The sequence below is a fragment of the Delphinapterus leucas genome, chromosome 15 (genome assembly GCF_059928025.1).
Source record: "Delphinapterus leucas isolate spDelLeu-1000000601 "Yukka" chromosome 15, BTC_Dleu_Yukka2, whole genome shotgun sequence".
In the NCBI taxonomy this organism is placed as follows: domain Eukaryota; kingdom Metazoa; phylum Chordata; class Mammalia; order Artiodactyla; family Monodontidae; genus Delphinapterus; species Delphinapterus leucas.
In genome coordinates, this window is record NC_143143.1 from 48,301,575 (window position 1) to 48,316,018 (window position 14,444).

At 39.9% G+C, this 14,444-nt stretch overlaps 1 pseudogene; it reads right to left on the reverse strand.

Moving 5' to 3' along the window:
* Positions 1 to 10,104: 10,104 nt before the first annotated feature.
* On the reverse strand, positions 10,105 to 13,701 carry LOC149747452 (sperm microtubule inner protein 11 pseudogene; annotated as a pseudogene).
* Positions 13,702 to 14,444: the final 743 nt, after the last annotated feature.

Genomic DNA, 14,444 nt, shown 5'->3' on the forward strand with positions numbered 1-14,444 from the left:
CCAGTTTCAATTTCATTACTTGTGATTGGTCTGTTCATATTTTCGATTTCTTCCTGGTTCAGTCTTGGAAGGTTATACCTTTCTAAGAATTTGTCCATTTCTTCTAGGTTGTCCATTATATTGGCATAGAGCTGCTTGTAGTAGTCTCTTATGATGCTTTGTATTTCTGCAGTGTCCGTTGTGACTTCTCCTTTTTCATTTCTAATTTTATTGATTTGAGTCCTCTCCCTCTTTCTTAATGAGTCTGGCTAATGGTTTATCAATTTTGTTTATCTTCTCAAAGAACCAGCTTTTAGTTTTATTGATCTTTGCTATTGTTTTCTTTTTTCTGTTTCATTTATTTCTGTTCTGATCTTTATGATTTCTTTCCTTCTACTAACTTTTGGTTTTGTTTGTTCTTCTTTCTCTAGTTCCTGTAGGTGTAAGGTTAGATTATTTATTTGAGATTTTTCTTGTTTCTTGAGGTAGGCTTGTACTGCGATAAATTTTCCTCTTAGAACTCCTTTTCCTTCATCCCATAGGTTTTGGATCATCGTGTTTTCATTGTAATTTTTCTCTAAGTATTTTTTGACTTCTTCAGTGATCTTGTGGTTTTTTAGTAACATATTGTTTAGCCTCCATGTGTTTGTGTTTTTTAATGTTTTTTCCCTGTAATTGATTTCTAAACTCACAGGTTGTAATCAGAAAAAATGCTTGATATGATTTCAGTTTTCTTAAATTTGCCAAGGCTTGATTTGTGACCCAAGATGTGATCTATCCTAGAGAATGTTCTGTGTCCACTTGAGAAGAAAGTGTAATCCCCTGGGGTTTTTTTGGAATGTCCTGTAAATATCAATTAAGGCTATCTGGCCTGTTGTGTCATTTAAAGCTTGTGTTTCCTTATTAATTTTCTGTTTGGATGATCTGTCCATTGGTGTAAGTGAGGTGTTAAAGCCCCCCATTATTATTGTGTTATTGTTGATTTCCTCTTTTATAGCTGTTAGTAGTTGCCTTATGTATTGAGGTGCTCCCATGTTGGGTACATATATATTTATAATTGCTATATCTTCTTCTTGGATTGATCCCTTGATCATATGTAGTGTCCTTCCTTGTCTCTTGTGGCTTTCTTTATTTTTAAGTCTTTTTCTATTTGATGAGTATTGCTAATCCAGCTTTCTTTTGATTTCCATTTGCATGGAATATCTTTTTCCATCCCCTCACTTTCAGTCTGTATGTGCCCATAGGTCTGAAGTGGGTCTCTTGTAGACAGCATATAGATGTGTCTTGGTTTTGTATCCATTCAGTGAGCCTGTGTCATTTTATTGGAGCATTTAATCCATTCAGATTTAAGGTAGTTATCAATATGTATGTTTCTATTACCATTTTCTTAATTGTTATGGGTTTGTTTTTGGAGGTCCTTTTCTTCTCTTGTGTTTCCCACTTAGAGAAGTTCCTTTAGCATTTGTTGTAGAGCTGGTTTGGTGGTGCTGAATTCTGTTAGCTTTTGTTTGTCTGTAAAGCTTTTAATTTCTCCATCGAATCTGAATGAGATATATGCCAGGTAGAGTAAACTTGGTGGTAGGTTCTTCCCTTTCATCACTTTAAATATATTGTGCCACTCCCTTCTGGCTTGTAGAGTTTCTGCTGAGAAATCAGCTGTTAACCTTATGGGAGTTCCCTTGTATGTTATTTCTCATTTTTCCCTTGTTGCTTTCAATAATTTTTCTTTGTCTTTAATTTTTGTCAATTTGATTACTGTGTGTCTCAGCTTGTTTCTCCTTGGGTTTTTCCTGCCTGGGACTCTCTGTGCTTCCTGGACTTGGGCAGCTATTTCCTTTCCCATGTTGGGGAAGTTTTCGATTATAATCTCTTCAAATATTTTCTCGGGTCCTTTCTCTCTCTCTCTTCTCCATCTGGGACCCATATAATGTGAGTGTTGTTGTGTTTAATATTGTCCCAGTGGTCTCTTTGTCTGTCTTCAATTTCTTTTCATTATTTTTTCTTTATTCTGTTCTGCGGCAGTGAATTCTACCATTCTGTTTTCCAGGTCACTTATCTGTTCTTCTGCCTCAGTTATTGTGCTATTGATTCCTTCTAGTGTAGTTTTCATTTCGGTTATTGTATTGTTCATCTCTGTTTGTTTGTTCTTTAATTCTTCTAGGTCTTTGTTAAACATTTCTTGCATCTTTTCAATTTTTGCCTCCATTCTTTTTCCAAGGTCCTGGATCATCTTCACTACCATTATTCTGAATTCTTTTTCTGGAAGTTTGCCTATCTCCACTTAATTTAGTTGTTTTTCTGGGGTTTTATCTTGTTCTTTCATCTAGTACAAAGTTCTCTGCCTTTTCATTTTGTCTGTCTTTCCTGGTTTTCCTTCCACAGGCTGCAGAATTGTAGTTCTTCTTGCTTCTGCTCTTAGGCCCTGTTTTTATGGAATTTACACACAACCTATAATGACTCTATGAGTTTCCTAGCACTGCTGTAACAAATTACCACAAACTTGGTGACTCAAAACAACAGAAATGTATTCTCTCAGAATTCTAGAGACCAGGATTTCAAAATCAAGATGTCAGCAGAGGCTCCAGGGGAGATGGCATTCCTGGTTTGTGGCCACATGACTTCAGTCTCTGCCTCCATAGCCACGTGGTTTCTACCTCTTCTCTTTGTGTCTCTTATATAGATATTTTTCACTGGATTTAGAGTCCAAGGTTATTTCATTTTGAGATACTGAACTTACTTACACTTGCAAAGACTTTATTTCAAATTAGGTCACAGTCAGGTGTTCTTTGGATTAGGACCTGGATCTATCTTTTGGTGCCACCAATCAGTCCACTACAATGACTAAAATACCAGTAAGATCAAGTTAAATATGACCACGAGTGTTCCCCTAATTAACAACTTTTCTGCTTATTGCTTTGGGTGTGAATTAAAGAGTAGATCAAATTTGGAATGACCCTTCATAATGTAAAGCAATTCAGGGTACAAAGTACGGGGAATGAACTGGTTTGAGGATGTATGCAGAATATTTTACAGGCAAGAAAAATATATGGAGAGAAGAGTAAAGAAAATTTTAGGTCTTTGCTTCCCTCAATTGTCTGTACAAGGGGAAAGGTCTATTATAGCAGGGGATAGATAAAAGAGTTGCTGTTTCAGGACTGGATCATCCCATTTACAGGTGCATCAAAAATGACTTTTTCTGGGCTACCCTGGTGGCGTAGTGGTTGAGAGTCCACCTGCTGATGCAGGAGACATGGGTTCGTGTCCTGGTCCGGGAAGATCTCACATGCTGTGAAGCGGCTAGGCCCGTGAGCCATGGCTGCTGAGCCTGTGCATCCGGAGCCTGTGCTCCACAACGGGAGAGGCCACAACAGTGAGAGGCCCGCGTACTGCAAAAAAAGAAGAAAAATAAAAAGACTTTTTCCTAGTTCCTGAGTTGAAAGCCTTTGATGATTAGAAACAGGCAAACCTCTTCAAATTTTCAAGTTTTCTGAAGGAAAGTCTTTTCAAATCATTTTTCACCTAATTAAAACATAGTTGTAAAACGGGGTGAGCTTTTATTCATTTGGTCACTAAGGTTCAGCAGCAGCCTCTCCAAGTACCACCCGCTCAGTGTTCCTATGGGATCTGCTAAGCTTCCAGGTGAGGGAGGAGACATGGAAAGACAGGGTTAGATGCCAAAGAAATGGTGGAAACTCTTTTTAAAGGGAATTAGACCATACCCTACATTATTCCTCTTTGACATTTCTTCTATGCCTTTGCCAACAGAACATAAAGTTTTATTCAGTTCTGCAATATTTCCTATGGAATGCTTGATTCAGCTTGAGACATTCTCTGAGAAGCTGTTTTTAAAGTCTGGAATCTTCAAGGCATTCAAACCTATCTGATATTCTCTTGAAAAGATGTTCAATATTGCTAATTATTAAAGAAATGCAAATCAAAGCTACAATTTGGTATCACCTCACACTGGTCAGAATGGCCATCATCAAAACATCTACAAGTAATAAATGCTGGAGAGGGTGTGGAGAAAATGGAACCGTCCTACCCTGTCGGTGGGAATGTAAATTGTTACAGCCACTATGGAGAACAGTATGGAGGTTCCTTAAAAAACTAAAAATAGAGCTACCATATGATACTACAATCCCACTTCTGGGCATACATCCAGAGAAAAACATAATTCAAAAAGATACATGCACCACAATGTTCATAGTAGCAATATTTACAGTAGCTAAGACATGGAAGCAACCTAAGTGTCTATTGACAGGTGAATGTATAAAGAAGATGTGGTATATATACGCAATGGAATATTACTTGGCCATAAAAAGGAATAAAATAATGCCATTTACAACAACATAGATAGACCTAGAGATTTCCATACTAAGTGAAGGAAGCCAGACAAATTCATATATCATATGATGTTGCTTATATGTGGAATCTTAAAAAAAATGATACAAATGAACTTATTTATAAAACAGAAATAGACTCACAGACATAGAAGACAAACTTATGGTTACCCAAGAGGAAGGGGGGGAGATAAATTAGGAGTTTGGAATTAAAATATACACACTACTATGTATAAAATAGATAACCAACAAGGACCTACTGTATAGCACAGAGAACTACACTCAATATCTTGTAATAACTTATAATGGAAGAGAATGTAAAAAAAGAACCTATATATATATAAAACGGAATCACTTTTCTGTATACCAGTAACTAAGACAACATTGTAAATCAACTATATTTTAATAAAAATAAAAAAAAAATAAAGTCTGGAACCTTCATGGCTTTCAAACCTATCTGATATTCTCTCACTGGATATATTGGATTACGTGTTTATCATTTGTTTGACCACACGTGGAGGGAACCTAATTTGTATTGTTCAATTCTGAATTTTCCAGCAGCCTGGACAGAGTGTGACACCAAATATGCATCGCATAAGTGAATGGAGGTCCCTGGAGTCTTGGGCAGCAATGTATGGGGCTGTATACTGACACTCTTTGGACGTCACTGCTTAAGACTAAAAGCTAAAGTAAGAGGAATGAATTAAACTGAAATGAATTTGTAAATGCTACTTTAAAAATAGTTTGAATATATATTCTCTTTGGAATTCTTTTAGCCTATAAATATCCTCTACATAAAAGAGAGGAAAAGATGTGGACAAAATGTCTTCCTTTCACTACTTTTGCCACGGATCTTCTTTTTGTGATTGCTGCAACTTTTGAATACCAATCTGGTAATCAGAGTTGTGCAAACCTACTTGTAAAGGACCAGGAGGAGGAACTTGAATGTGACGTTGTGGAGGCAGGTCTACCTTTCCTCATGGGTAGTAACAGTGCTGGGGATGTATGGGAGGATGGAACACTGGCTGGTAGCATGAATCAGAAATGAGTGGGTGATAGCCTGCTTCCCAAGGGTGTCTCATAATGCAATTCTTCTCTCCTAATCAGAAAAAAATGACTTGTCTAAAAGGGATTTGGTTTCGTTAAAATAAACTTCAGCCCCCCATTCAATTATCCAATTGGAATGATCCCACATCCCATGACACATACCATATTAAAATACTTTTAGGTACCTCAAAAATATTTGTTGGGATGGCAAAAGCCCAAGTACCTCTGCCTAGCCAGGTCTCCCTGGTGTAAGCAGATAACTCATTTGCCAACTCAGAGATTATACCAAATACCCTTCAATATTAAAATATTTGGCCAGGGAAAAGATAGACAGATGTCTGTCTCTGCTACTGACATTCCACCAAATCTTCTTGGTTATAGCCAGCAGGTCTGGTGCATCTTTTACCCTAACTCTTTTCTACTTCCTATTGAAATGGCCCAGGTTGGATTGAAATTGGGCTTCTGGAACATTTGCCATGTGAATTTAAGCAAAACCACTCCAGATTCTATTTACAGGAAGTCACTGCATGGCATGTAGGCCATATGGCTTCTTTGACAATACAAAAGGGAAGCTCTGCAGCAGTGTCTGTTGCTGGTGGGGTGTTGCATTGAGGTGGGGCAGTGGGCTGGAAGGTGGAGTGGAGGAAGGAAAAGAGGGCACAGCAGAATCTTGAAGACAGATTGAATGATCCAGGCCCTAAGGGAACTCTTGGTAAGGATGGTGAGAAACTGGTTAGCTGGACCCCACAGAGGGGACTATCCTGGCACCTGTGAGAACCCAGGGGAGGCTCTGGATAAAAGAACAGCTTTAATAAACTCTGTGAAACATTAAGGTCCAAGCAGAAGAACTGAACCCAAGAGGGGAAGAATGATTTACTGAACCACCTCAGAGAAGAAATGGGGCTGTAAGCAGGGCAGAGTCATGTCATTGGTGGATAATGATTAGTAGTCAGTGGTTCATTGCAGAGCAGTCAGGGGATGGGGAGAAGTGAGAAGCAGCTCAGGTAACTAAACATTGTGGACCAAGGCCCATTCTATGAGCATTTTTGAGGTATTACGTGGGCACCCTCAATACTTGTGGAAACGGGGATAATACCCTACCATAATCTAAGCCAAGATACACCAGTTAGCAAAATTTAGCTGTTTATATTAATATGACCTCATATGTACCCATAGTTTGGTGACCTTCAGATTTCTTGTTAAATCCATTTCATAGACATTTTAAAATAATTCCCTCAACTTTGAACAGATAAATATATATCAACATCCTTAATGGAAACTGGCCTGTATTCAAATGCACCAACAAAACAAAGGAAAATTTGACCTAAAGAGTTTAAGGCAATGATATTTTTGGAAGAAAAACGTGTATACAAGTTGAAAAATTGTGAGGAGAAAGATAAATTAAGCTTATCTTAGACCTAATAAAGTTTTGCTTCTACATTCATTGTTTTTAAATTTGCTTACTTCAAAGAAGAGTTTTTAATTAACTTAATTTCAACTCAATTACTGTGTTATTAAATATAAGCTTCATAGCTTTTAAGTCCCAAATAAAATTTTATCAGTATATTTAGCTTGATATTCATCAATTTAGCTGCAAAAGAATCTTAACATAGATCATGGAAAGGTTTACTCCCAGGGAAAATTACTCCCCTGCTGCTCTGGATTTCTCATCACTGAACAGTCTTAAAATGTGTGTAAATAAAAAAAAAATGTGTACTGTGACATAAAGATCAAGAATCATGCACCTCAATATAAAAAATCCTTGCTGTTTGAAAAGTAAATAGAAAAATTAGAATGTGCTATATTTACAACTCTGCAACTATACTAAAACCATTGACTTGCACTCTTTAAATAGGTGAATTTTATAGTATGTGAATTATATCTCAATAAAGCTGTTTTGTTTAAAAAAGGATATAGGAATTCTATTTTAAAATTTGGCAACATTATTCAATAACTATAAGGCATAAAGTCATTATAAAAATACAGTTGTTTTGAATTACCACTAGTAATTTGAATTACCATTCCAAATTTTTAAAAATAATATTAACTTAATGGAAGTTTACATAGTTTATCAGAAGGACATTTATTGAAGGGATCAACTTTATATTTTATTATTAATTTTACTGTGAACTCTATTATTTGAGTTACTAGTCCTATAATCTTGAATTATTTTTAAAGTTTTTGTAAGAATTAGAGGATTTCAAAAGATAATGTTTAGCTAAATATTATCCCTAGAATCAGAGTACTTTATACTCTTACTTCATGTAAAGTCCTGTGCTTACATGTTGAGAATTTTAGGTCCCTGGTATTTTTTCTGTAGTTTCATTACTCTGTCAATTGCTTTAACAGGGGTTTTGTCCAACCTATTTTATTTTTTTAAGTTAATTTATTTTATTTTTATTTTTTGGCTGCATCAGGTCTTTGTTGCTGCACGCAGGCTTTCTCTAGTTGGGGCGAGCGGGGACTACTCTTCGTGGCGGTGCGCAGGCTTCCGATTGCGGTGGCTTCTCTTGTTGCAGAGCACAGGCTCTAGGTGCATGGACTTTAGTAATTGTGGGGCATTGGCTCAGTAGCTGTGGCTCGCGGGCTCTAGGACTCAGGCTCAGTAGTTGTGGCGCACGGGCTTAGTTGCTCTGTGGCGTGTGGGATCTTCCCGGACCAGGGCTTGAACTCGTGTTCAGTGCACTGGCAGGTGGATTCTTAACCTCAGCACCACCAGGGAAGCCCCCAAGCTATTTTAATAATTCCTATGTTGTGACTTCTTTTTAAGAGTATAGAAAATGGAGACCTCAAAAACATGAATGTATGAGTATGTACTAGGATGTGATAGTGGGAATGCAAAATAGTAGAGCCACTTTGGACAACAGTTGGCAATTTCTTATGGAGGTAAAACCACATTTGCCATATGACTCAGCAACCCGTTAAATGAAAATCTAAATGAAATTTACACACACACACACACACACACACACACACACACGGTATGCAAATGTTCATATTAGCTTTATTTGTAATTGCCCCAAACTGGAAAAACCTCAAGTATCCCTCCATCGGGAATGATTAAACCATTTGGAATATCCATTCAATGGAATACTCTGCAGCAAGAAAAATGAACCAAGTACTGATATATCCCCCAATGAAGATGAATCTAAAGTCAACTATGCTGCATGAAGGAAGCCAAATTCAAAAGGCTTTAATTCCTTTAATATTAAATTCTTATAAAAGACAGCAGGAACAAAAGTCAGTGGTGTTCAGGGCTGCGGGTGGGGGAAAGAGTTAACCATAAGGGCATGAGGAGATGTGGGGAGTTTGGGGGCTGCTCTGTGTCTTGATTGTGCCAGTTGTTACACAACTCTAGCATTTGTCAGAACTCTGCACTGAGAATAGTGACTTTTACTGCATGTAAATTGTACCTAGATTTTTTTACCAGTGGAAAAAAGGAATACTAGTGACATACTGGTTATTTCTTAAAAACAATGCCAAAGTCAAGGAAGAACTCAAAACAAACAAAAATGAATAACAATAAATCAGGAATCACAACTTTTAAAAAATATCTTATAGGACACTTTCACACTTCAAACTCTGAGGACCCTCAAGGAGAATGCCAAGGAGATGCTGATGGCACAGGGAGTGAGTGGAAGACCTTCAGCTTTTGTCCACGTGGTTCTAAGAGAGAGTTAATGCTGGTGTTGTGTCTGTCTACTAATTTCCCTCCTATGTGTCTAGAATGGTATTTTGTATGAACTATACTTCGGAGAACTGAAAAAAATTGCCACTCAAATCATTTTCTAGGTTCTGGGGTTGAGATTAAAGATGTTGTCCGAGGTAAGCTCTTCTTCCAGGCTCCTTCCCATTACTGAGAAAGGGATTTCAGGAGAAATAGCCTTTATTTTGCCCTGGTGAACACATTTGCTATTTTGTTTCTGGAATCAAGTCATGAATTCCCAGGACAGGAAGGAAGGGCATCCAGAACAACGAGAGGTGCTGGGCATTGCCCACCACTGGTACCATATTGGTCAGACCAATAAAATGCATCCTTTCCAATGGAAAAAAAATGGTGGAAGTTAAGAGGTGCGTGGGCAAGAGAATGTTGTTAAAATAATTTGCAAAGTGGTGTCAGTATTCTGATCTAAGGAAGGTCAAGGGAATTCAAATCTTCGTTTATGTGTATGTAGGTATGCTCCCATTCATTCACTTGCTTGGTTGTTAGATGTATATATATTCACTGTGATATATATTAATTCTTTTGGGACACATTTCTTAGACATATGTATATAGATGCACTGAAGTTTGGAGGTAACATTTTCTCATACAATTTAGTGAGCATCTGTCTGCTCTGTATCCTGGCACGGGAGTAAACCCTTTGTATTTATTCACTCTTTTTAATCTTTAGAGCAGCTGTTCTCAAAGTATAGTGCCAGAACCCTTGGAGGTCACCTTTCAGGCAGCCCATGACATCTTCACTTTTCCAACTGTAAATCTGTTTGAAGCTGGATTTTCTTTACACACTTCAACCAAAACAATGTATAGCAACAGATTGAATGCAGGAGCAGATAAGAGAATCCGGCTGTTTTTTGGTTTTTTTTGTTTTTTTTTTGTTTTTTCTAGTCCAATCTGTTTATTCCGTGTTCTCAATCCCCTCCTCCCATTAGGCAGCCATTGGAACCAGGACACCTCCCTCTTTCCCTCTTTGCCCTCCATCCAGAGTTTATCTTGTCCTTCTGAAAACACTTCCTGCTCAATACAGACTGAAGTTTCTGTCCTTGAGAATAGAGTGATCCATAAACCTGGTCATTGGGCTTTTGATGAGGCAGTGGCAGGGACTCCGGATCCATGGCATGGTTTCCTCTGGGCGCACTCCTGGATTGTGGGACAGCCAGAAGCTGAAGTTCTGAGCATCAGTCATGGGGACTCTGAAGACCTTATTGGGGAGTGTCTTTAACAACACCTTCTGTACAGCTTCCTGGTACCTTGTGTGGCTATTCTGGTGCCATGAATGATTCCCATCTTCTGAGATAATAGGGGGAATCCTAGTGGGCTCTGGTTCTTTCTTTTCTGGTCTTTGTCTTCATAGGTTTCCCTGGAGCTCCACACTCCAACTCCCTGGAGTTTCATAGCCTTATCCTGAGCTTCTAGAGTCAGCCTATGTGCCCCGGAGCTTGGCCATGTGGTCCCAGACTTCAGCTCCTGGGCAGCTCAAGTGGCTTCAAGGGAATACTATGAATAGTTTCATGTTAAGCCAGACGTTAAAGCAATTTACAAAGTTGTAAAACAATGCCACTCCTCTCTGTAAGTTTTTTGGGGGAATGTATAGATATTGATTTTAAGAAATATATGTTCTTGATGTTAATATGTAATAGATGTATTCTAAATTTTAAATAAATTAATAAATATTTTTGATGTCTTGGTTTTAATTTATAATGTGGTTAATATCAATAGATAGAATGCATATCTAACTAAGCAAAAGCTCTTTTTGGTTCCCAACAATTTTTTTTCAGTGTGAAAGAGGTCCTGAGACCAAAAGAGAGAGAGAGAGATGCTGATTCCCAGTAATCTTACAAAGTAGGTATGATCATCCCCATTTTCAGATGTCTAATAACTCACAAATATTAAATGGCATAGCTGCCTGACCCCCAAGACGATGCTCTCTCTCCTATAACATTCTGTGTCTTTACTGGAGGCATTTGCAGACAGTGTTTCTCTCAAAAGCACACCTACACCTTTTAGGCTCTCTTCCCACAATGATGTGCTCATTCAAGTGGGGCAGGACAATGGTATGGTAGGGCAGTGACAGACCGTATTCCCCACCCCATTTACTCCCACTGGTCCCCATTGTTTCTTTGAGGACCATTAAGGACATGGCTTCATTGATGTGCTAGAGAAAAACTTGGAGAGAGGAGGAACGGGATGCATTGTCAGAGAAGTTGTGGAGAGGAGTCCCTGCCACCACCTAGAACCCTATACTTTCCGTGCTCCCATCAAATCCGCTGCCTGCCTGGATCTGAGTGAGCAGCCGTGTATCATTTTGGAAGAGGTATAACTTTGGAGTCAGCCAGCTTGGCTTTGAGTCTATTCCTCTGCCATTTGGCTAGCTCTTCCACTTGGGGCAAGCTCTATTTCCTCTGTCAGTCTTAGTCTCCTCCGCTGTCAAATGGGATAATGGTAGAATGGCTGGCAGGCTTTCATAAGCTAACACAATTAAAGTGCTTGCAACCGAATAAGCAAGGAAGAAAAGCAAGCATCCTCCTTTCTCATTCCCCTTGATTTGTTCTCTCTTAAAGGCTCTTCTCTCTTCTCCTGGATTATGGTCAAAGGAGACCTACAGACACCTGAGGTTTTGTGATTGCTGTTTTTGTATTTTCTATCTGTTTTTCTTTGGGGGCAGTGGTTTAGAGTGACTTCACAAATGTCTTTACAGATGTGTAAGATGTGCTCTGTTTCTTTGATGTACAAAGTGTAAAATACTTCCATACTAGCCTATTTTCTCAGAGAAAACCCTTTAAAGGAGGAAGAACTTATCCTCATTTCCCTGTTAGGAGGTAGCAGGCCATCAGAATAAAGCTATTGCCTGAGGCTGCCCAGATCTTAAGTGTAAACCATCATCTCTTCTTTGCCTTTGCTCTTGGTTCTCACCACCGCTCGCCCCTCAGCTGGGAGCAAAACCAGGGTGGGGTAAGTAGTGCACAATGGCCAGGAACATCGTGTCACATGTATAGATGCTCTTAATGTGATTCTTTCTATCTCTTGTCTGTTTCCTTTGTGGGAGAACAGAAAATAAAATGACAAAGAGAAGGTTGTTTACATATTTCAGGCTGCTCTTTATATTCTCCGTGAATCTCTAGCGCCAGCAAATAAAGTTTGAACAATATGAAATGTCTGATATTCAACATTTTTGACCTGTTACACAAATGGCAATTTCAACCTCATAATCATCAGGCACAAGAATCTTTAACAGGTTAAGGAGAGACCAGCCACCTTAAAGACAGCTTTCATTGCTAGTGAGAAGAAGTGCATGTAAAATGATGTCCAGGAAAATCACTTAGAACAACACAAGGAGCAGCGGATATTTTGAAAGAATGACATGCATCAGTCAGAAGTAATATCTACAAAACGGCACTAATCAAGTAGACTGAATCATTTCAATAGTTGTTAAACAAGGACACATTAAGTGGACTGCATCTTCCTTGGGTCTATAATTTTTTCCAAAGGATTTGGACCCAAGAAGGAGGACATAAATGAAGGAGTGAGTGACTGTGCCCACCCCTCTGTAAAGACTTCATATATATTAATGAGATGAGAGCCCCCCCCCTCCAGCACAAACATATTCCCATGTATCAGCAATAAAGATGCTGATGGAAGCTTCATCATTTCTCCTTGAGTCTCCATGAGGCATTAACAAAATACTTCAGTTTTATCCTCCTTCCCACTTCACACCCCAATAGCTACTTAATTCAAAAACATCATGAGTGCAGATGGCGTACTAGGAGGACGCAGAATCCGCATCTCCTCACAACTAGGACACGTACCAGGCACCGGTGGGGGACCACAGACACCTAAAGTGACGGGAGGAATCCCCAGCTACTGGGTAGGACATGGGGCATGGGGGGAGTGAAGGGGGAGGAGAAGTGGAGGCAGGACAGGACTGATGCCCCGAGGGGTGACTGGGGGAGGTAAAGGGATCCCACGCCCAAAGGAGGAAATTGGGGAACCATTGGGAGGGCAGAGGATCAAAAGAGAGCATTGCCAGGTTTCCCCTGCCCACTTGGACCACCAGGAACCTGTTGAGACCTTGGGCCTGATCCTCTGCCCACCTAGGCCTCCTCCAGCCACGAGGATCCTGAGGGAGTGGGAGGGAGGGAAGTGGGAGCAAAAGTAAAGGCCAGACCTCTGAGACCAACACCCCTGAGGGGTGGCTGGGGGAAGGGAGGAGTTCCTACACCCAGCAGGACCCACCCACAGTTTGGGGTCCAGCAGTGACAGGCGAGACCCTGGGGGAGATGGTGGGGGAGGAGCGTGAAGGAATGGAAGGGAACAGGGCTGGGGCTTTCCCTGTCCACTTAGGCACCAGGAAGCCTGTTAGGCTCCTGAGCCTAAACCTCTGCCCTTGGAGTCTCCCTCCTGCCCCGCAAAACCAAAGCCCCACCCCTACACCCACACCCAGGGCCCTACCTCTACACTCAGAGACCCCCTCCAATGTGCTGGGCCTAAACCCCACCCACACACCCTCACTCAGGGCCGCACCTCCAAACTCCCGAACTCCACACTCCAGAGGCCCTCCTTTTGATGGGCATCCTCTCGCCTTCCGTGCAGGTTCTAAGCAGAGGCCCCGCCCCATGCTTGAACGTCACCCAGCCTAGGCCCCATCCCACATTCAAACGTCACCCCCCCCCCCGCCTAGGTCCCACCCCACCCTGAACCCTGCCCCTGCCTAAGTTCCATGCCCTGCCTTAACTCCACTCCCATAGCCAAGGTTTTTTTTTTTTTCTTTTTTCCTCTTTTAGATTGGGGTTCTGTTTTACCTTGTTGATTCTTTTTTATTTTTCCTAATAAATCTTATTTTTATGATTTTATTTTATTCTTTATACTTTGTTAGTGATCTCCTTTTGCCTTGATCCCACCCTCTTTTTTTCTTTTTTCTGTTGTGGTTTTATTTTACCTTATTGCAGTTGTTTCCATTATAGTTTTATTTTTCCTAATATGATTTTTATCTTTCTAATTTTATTTTGCTTTTTATTCTTTGATATTGTACTGCTCCTTTTTTTCTTTCTTTCTTCTTCTTTTTCAAACCACACCATGAAGCTTGTGGAATCTTGGCTCCCAGACCAGAGGTCAGTTCTGAGCACCTGTACTGGGAGCTCCAAATCCAAACCGCTGGACTAACAGAGAACCTCAGACCCCAGGGTATATCAATCATAGTGAAACCTCCCAGAGGTTGTCATCTCAGCACCAAAACCCAGCTCTATCTAACTGCCTGCAAACTCCAGTGCTGGACGTCTCAAGCCAAACAACCAGTAAGACAGGAATACAATGCCACCAATAAAAAAAAAAAAAAAAAAAGAAATGACAAAAAAATATGTT